Below are 6,497 nucleotides of genomic sequence, written 5' to 3'. Positions count from 1 at the left end.
AGTAGTCCTCACACTGAAAGAGATTAACTTCTAAATAACAATTACAAATTTATTTTTATTTTTAAATTTTAATTTAATTATATAATTATATTGGTGATTTATTTAAATTAAAATTGTTATATTAATACTTAATTAAAATTGTTGAGAGTTCATATTAATATTTAATTCTATTAAATTATATTTTTATCAATAGAATTAAAAAATCATGAGAGAAATTATTGTTGGCAGAGTTTGAAATGAATTATTAGTATCATTATAAATAACAAAATATGATACAAAATATTTAGTAATTTTAATAATTAAAAATTTTATTAATTTATTTTTTATTTATTATTTTATTATTTACAATTTTATTAAATTTATGATGATAATTTAAATAGTATAATAAATATAAATATTAAAATAATAACATTTATAGATTTAATCTAACGATAAATATATTTGAATAAATATAAAAGTCTCATATTTTAACTCTTTAATTTTTTATTTTTTATTTTAAAAAAACACTGAAATGATAATAATATTAAAAAGTTTTATAAATTTGTAATAATACAAATATTTTTAATATTATATTATATAGAAAAGTTAATAATAAATATATATTGTAAGCTAATTAACGTACGTATAAAATCAACTAATATATATATATATATATATATATATATATATATATATATATATATATATATTAGAAAGATTATTGAGATTAGAAACAATATTCATAGTCGAATTTGATAATAATAAATTGATATTTTATTGGCTGTAAACATAGTTAAGAATTTATTACTATTTTAAAACAAATAATTTAATAAGGTAAATTAGTTTTCTACCTAAATTTAAATTGGTTATATAATTTTTTAATACTTAAAATTCTATTTAATCAAATTTTTATTATAATTTAAAATAAAATTTACAAAAATAATTAATTAAAATAAAAAAAAAATTTTACTTAAATATCATAAAATATATATATATATATATATATATATATATATATATTTTACATAAAGAAGAACTGTGTAACACTAATTTGTTTCTAAATTGCTTTAACGAAGATACCCAACCCCACAATTATCATGCATCAACCAATTGCTTATTGCCTTAGGAGATCTCGCCAAAAAATGGACTCCACATCTCTAACTAATGAAGTTAGATAATTTGATGAGAAATTTGCCTCCCTCCACACGTGCTGCAAATGATAAGTGCTAAAACTCTTCAAACTCCTTCTAATTGAATGTATTAAAACCAAAATATTCCCCAACGAATCAATTTGGCCTGAAATTATCTAGATAGTTAGAAGATTATTACTTTCAATACATGTCTTCTCAATCTTTAGCCTTCCTGCTAATTTAATTCATTCTCAAATAGCTCAGAAGTTCTGCGGTAAGAACTGAGCACCTCTCCCAATAGGCTCTAAACCCTTAGACCCAACATCTATTGGCATCTCTAATAAATCCTCCACCAAAAGCCATTAAGCTTGTACCCAGCATCGAGCTATCAGTATTCAATTTAAACCAACCCATCTACAGAGGCCTCCAGCTCACCCAAACATTCCTCTTACTTCTTATAAACAACTAATTAATTATACACCACAAAAACATCATCCGCCATAGCATTAATTTCATTCACAATAGAGGAAAATCCAACAACTCCCTCCCCGAATAATATCAAATTACGACAATTTCAAATCTTCCAAGCTATCAAAGTAAACATTTCAGGCCAACTTCTCTTATAAGATAAGAGAACCAAAATACATAGATTATGTAGAATTTGATCTTTTATTCTAGAAAAGCTTTCAAAGAACCAACCTCTTACCATAGAAGGAATAAGATCATTCCACATAGAGTACACTCAAGAACAATCTCAAAGTACATGTATATTTGTTTCCTCATAGCTCAAACACATCGAACAAGCCCTAGATGAGCTCAAATGCCTCCTTCTTCTTTCCACATTCATCAACAGTCGATCATGAGAAGATAGCCATAGAAAAGATCTAACCCTTTGCTGGCACTTCAACTTTCAAATTTTTCTCCATACTGGATCTCTTGGAACACGTTTGTCTACAAGTATATTATATGCAGACTTAACAGAAAACTCACCTAAAGAGGTAAATTTCCAAAAAATTGTGTCTAGCCCTCCATCAGAAGAACGAACAGGGTAGCTACAATAGCCATTAGAGCATCAATGGAGAGAAAGCTGCTAAAACTCTCTCATTCCCAAACACCATCTGAGCTAACAAAATCAACAACCGACAAAGATCTCATAGAAAGAGGCACCTCACCCACAACCTTATTAATAAGCCTAAACCCTCCACTACACCAACAATCATACCAGAGTAAAGCTCTTCTTCCATCCCCCAATGCCCAAGCAATCCCAGATCTCAAAACTTTCTAATTCTCATGCAGGCCCCTCCAAAGCTTAGAACATCTGGCTGGTGATGAAGCCACTTCTAAGTAATCATTTTCAACTTTGTATTTTGAACGTAAAATCTGAGCCTAAAAAGCAAGAGACCCAGAATAAATAACCCACCCTAATTTCATAAGAAAAGCTCGATTCACTATCCTAGGACATGCAAGCCTAAATGCCCCGCATCCTTCTCCTGGCACACACAATCCCATTTAACCAAGGGAAATTTTCTCTTTCCATTACTGCATCCCCAAACAAAATTCCTGCAGATCGAGTCAATCTCCATGCAAACAAAAATGGGCAACTTTGCAGTTTGCATAGAATAAAACGGGATACTAGAGATCAATGAATGAGCCAAAGTGATTCTACCTGATAATTTCTTTCTAACCTTTTCCACAATATAAAGATAAGCAATACTAGTTACTCTTGGCTTGGATAATTGATGAGTTGCAAACTCACCACTTTTTCCTTATTTAATTTCATAATTTTGTTATGATTTTGGTATATAAATAATTAATTTTTACTTGGAATTTGATTTTGGACAGGTTTTTTATCAGAAAGTAAGAAAAGAAACAAAAAGATGCTGAATTGAAAGATTTTCAGACTAAGAGATTACAGTCTTAAGCAAGCCTGTAGCTCAAGGCGATAGACAACTCCAAATTTCAAAATTTGCCACCTCAGCAGATTTTGCCATCTAAGCAAGGATAATATCATATTCAAGTTGGATCAAACACAATCAGATTAGGATAGAGATAAATTAGAAGTAGTAGAGTTTATTTTAAATTATTAAATTTTATCTTTTTGTGCCTATATAAAAGCTCCTAGAATTAAATTTAAACATCACATATTTTCTTCTCTCTCTCTTCTCTTCTCTTGTGTCGCCGCCCCCCTCCCTTATTCTACATCTTCTTCTTTTCTTTTTCTTTTTCTTTTTCTTTTCTTCTTCTTTTTCTTTTCTTCTTCTTTTTCTTTTCTTCTTCTTTTTTTTAGCTTTTGCAATTTTATTATGACCCTTAAAGGCTAAACAAGTATTTTCAGTTGAACGTTAAATTAAATTGAGATTTTATTCAAGTTGTGAAGTTATGTGCTTCAATTCTCTGCATCTTATTTCTATTTTCTGTTAATTTCTGATTTCGAAAAATACCACCTCCATTGTTATTTTCTTAAGAATTTAAGAGGCCTATTGAATCTCTTGGGAAGATAATATATTGCTAATTAATCTAATTAAATCTGTAATTATTTAATTGGATTAATAACAAGTAACAATTAATATATTAGTTTATGTTAAGGAATTAGTAGATTTGATTTAAATAAATCGCGTGTTTTTATTGATCAAGTTTGGGTTTTTCTCTCTTAATGCAGTTGACTAATTAAATCTACACGAGTGTTGGGGTTGTTAGTTAACTAGAAATTAATTTAAGCGTAAAACAAATTAATTTAATTATAAAGTAGAATTGATGAGATTCGCGTGTTTGACCACTATAACCAAACAATAGATAATAAAATGAATTATTTTTCTAATCAATGATCAACTGCCAAATCCCTTAATTTGATTATTTTCAGCTGAATTCTAAACTAATTATTTATTTCTCAAATTTAATTGCATTGTTTACTTTTCTTTTAAGTTTTATTTTCTTAGCTTGCCCAAGGCAAAACTACTTTCACCAAAAACTCTCTTCTTCTCACTTTTTGTATTAAACTACTCTTCTATTTCAATTAGTCATCTAAATTAAACAGAGTTAAGGTCTCTGTAGGATCAATACTCACTTACTCTATCTACAAGTTCTTATTAATCAAGAAAATGGAAGTTAAATTAAATTGACGGATTTGACACCCGTTAAATTTTGGTGTTGTTGCTGAGGACCTTTAACAGTTTGTCTTTGTTTTTATAACTAGATCTGAAAATAGCAGAATTCAGTTTGATCCAGAAATCAAGAAGACTGCAAAAAGATTGAGGAAAGCAATCAAGTTGCAAAAATAGACCAATTCAGGAGCCTCTCAACCATATGCCCGATCACCTCTGCGCACCGATGAGATTTCATCTTCAACACCAATTGAGCCTCCAATTGATATAAACCAAAGAGACAATATGGTCGTAGCTGTTGCCGCTGAAGAGTAACCCCTTTGCATCACATACCCAATACTGAATGCACCCTTAGAATTGTGAACAGGTATGATTCATATGTTACCAAAATTCTAAGGTTTGGAGAATGAAGACCCCATCATCATCTCAAAGAGTTCTATGTAGTTTGTTCAAACATGAGATCATAGGGTATAACTGACGAACAAATAAGGTTAGTAACTTTTTCTTTCATTTTAATTGAATTCGCTAAGAATTGGCTCTACTTATAATGACCCGGAAACCGGACCGCTACCGGCGCTAGGATCCAGATCGACTTAAGGTCGTCAGGACCCATAGCAAGCCTAACATATAACCTGTATACCTGTTAAATCCCATACATGATCATACATAAACATGAAAATTGTAAACTTTTTTTTTTCGTTCACCAAGCTTAACATGTACATACACATACTCATAACATAAACCTCACACTGTAGCCCTCATCAAATGCTCCAATGGAGTAACATAACATACATTAAGCTTGGTCTATCATAAACATCATAAAACAATATATAGATCATGTATCCAAGGGATAACCATACATACTAGGGTCAAGCACAATTCTAATCCTCAAATACATCATTACATAACATTACTGTACTATCATTTACATTACATGTCAAATCATCATGTCCACTACTATTCTATTACATAGACCACTACTTTCTCTTAACATAGCATAACATAACATGACATTCCAATAGTGTCAGGGGCATAGAATGGGTCTCGACCTGGTCTTTCTCTTAACATAGTGCTAGAGGTGTAGAATGGGCCTCGACCTGGACTTCCATACCATACCATATCATCATCATATCATATCATACGAAGACTAAAAGATCATCCAATATCCATCCACATCATCATCATAATATGCAATGCAACCTATTCGTGAATTCTAATGCAAACAACCTACTATATCTCATGGTATTCGTGATGCATGAACATGCTCCAAAATTAATTTATTTACTTTAAAACATAAAGGTTTATTCTACTCACCTCAGGCTAACTCTGAAGCAGCTATCTCACTGCTTGGGTCCTTGGTTCCTCGGGTCCGAACCTACACAGGTGGACTCAAATGAGGGACCGAACAAAGACTAACATGACTCTAAACAACTCCCCAAAAACCCCCTAAAACACCTCAAAACAAACATAGAAATCATGCAAAGGAAGACTGAATAGGGCACTTTCGGCGGCAGGTTCGGCGGCCGAAAGTTCCTCCAGAGCCGAAACTCAGTCACTTTTGGCGGCACCTTCGGCGGCCGAAAGTCCCTTCCAGAGATGAAACTCATGTATGTTCGGCGGCACCTTCGGCGGCCGAAACTCCCCTCCAGAGCCAAAAGTCTACTTTCGGGGGCAGGGTTCGGTAGCCAAAAGCTTGCCTCCACAAGCAGGTTCGGCGGCCGAAAGTGCCTTCGGCTGCAGAACCTGAGTTCTTCCAGAAATGGCAGAACTCAGCTCTCTCATGCATACAAGCCTCCCAAACTTCACAACTCAACCAAATCATGCATACACACTTCCACAAGCATATAGGGGTCTCAAACTAACCTAAACCCCAACAAAACACAAAACATAAACACATACAACATACATTGTCCATAAACTCACATGAACCTTAACAACAAACAACCATCCTAAACATGCATTTCTACTCCAAAAACTTCATAAAACTTGTTTAAAACACATAAGAAGGGTAGGATCTAGGCTTACCTCTTGAAAATCGAGGGGAGAGACGATCCTAACTCGGAGATGGGGAGAAATCAACTCCTTGGTCTCCAAGTTCCCAAAACTTGTTCTTTGCTCAAAAATCTTCAAAACCAAGTTGAAAACTCATAAAAATCAGAAGAGACTTGAAGGAAGAAGACAAGATCGGCAAGGGGATGATGGAGACTCACCTTGGCCGGAAATGGGGAGGAAAAGCTCGTCCGTTTCGGACAGGGGACCCCTTTATAGGTGGTTGGCCAGGCCACTT

Source organism: Manihot esculenta, chromosome 10 (genome assembly GCF_001659605.2).
Source record: "Manihot esculenta cultivar AM560-2 chromosome 10, M.esculenta_v8, whole genome shotgun sequence".
Lineage (NCBI taxonomy): Eukaryota > Viridiplantae > Streptophyta > Magnoliopsida > Malpighiales > Euphorbiaceae > Manihot > Manihot esculenta.
The sequence above is the reverse complement of the archived record's forward strand: the minus strand, read 5'-3'. Positions refer to the sequence as shown.